The sequence below is a fragment of the Poecilia reticulata genome, linkage group LG3 (assembly GCF_000633615.1).
Source record: "Poecilia reticulata strain Guanapo linkage group LG3, Guppy_female_1.0+MT, whole genome shotgun sequence".
Taxonomy (NCBI): Eukaryota; Metazoa; Chordata; class Actinopteri; order Cyprinodontiformes; family Poeciliidae; genus Poecilia; species Poecilia reticulata.
In genome coordinates, this window is record NC_024333.1 from 27,729,847 (window position 1) to 27,730,195 (window position 349).

Genomic DNA, 349 nt, shown 5'->3' on the forward strand with positions numbered 1-349 from the left:
CCGTCACCTCCACGTAGAGCTCCGAATTTGACTACCTTGTCTCACAGACTGTGCGGGAGGTAATGCGTCGTGCGTCACTGGGCGAAGGTCAAAGTTAACGAGGTGACAGGAGGGTTTGTTATGTATTTTCGGAGGTTGATTGTGGAGTAAGTGAAACCCCGGCAGGTGAGAGATAGGTGGGAGAAGCTGCTTCAAATGATTGAGGCTGGGGCCAGGAGACGCCGAGGGGCGTCTGAATGGAAAAGAAAGGGCCAACGCAAGATGCGAGGTAGAAGGACGGGGAATCACGAGGCTGTGGAGAAGCTGTGGAGAAGCTGAGATGTGCTGGCTGAGAAGCTGAGACGTGCGA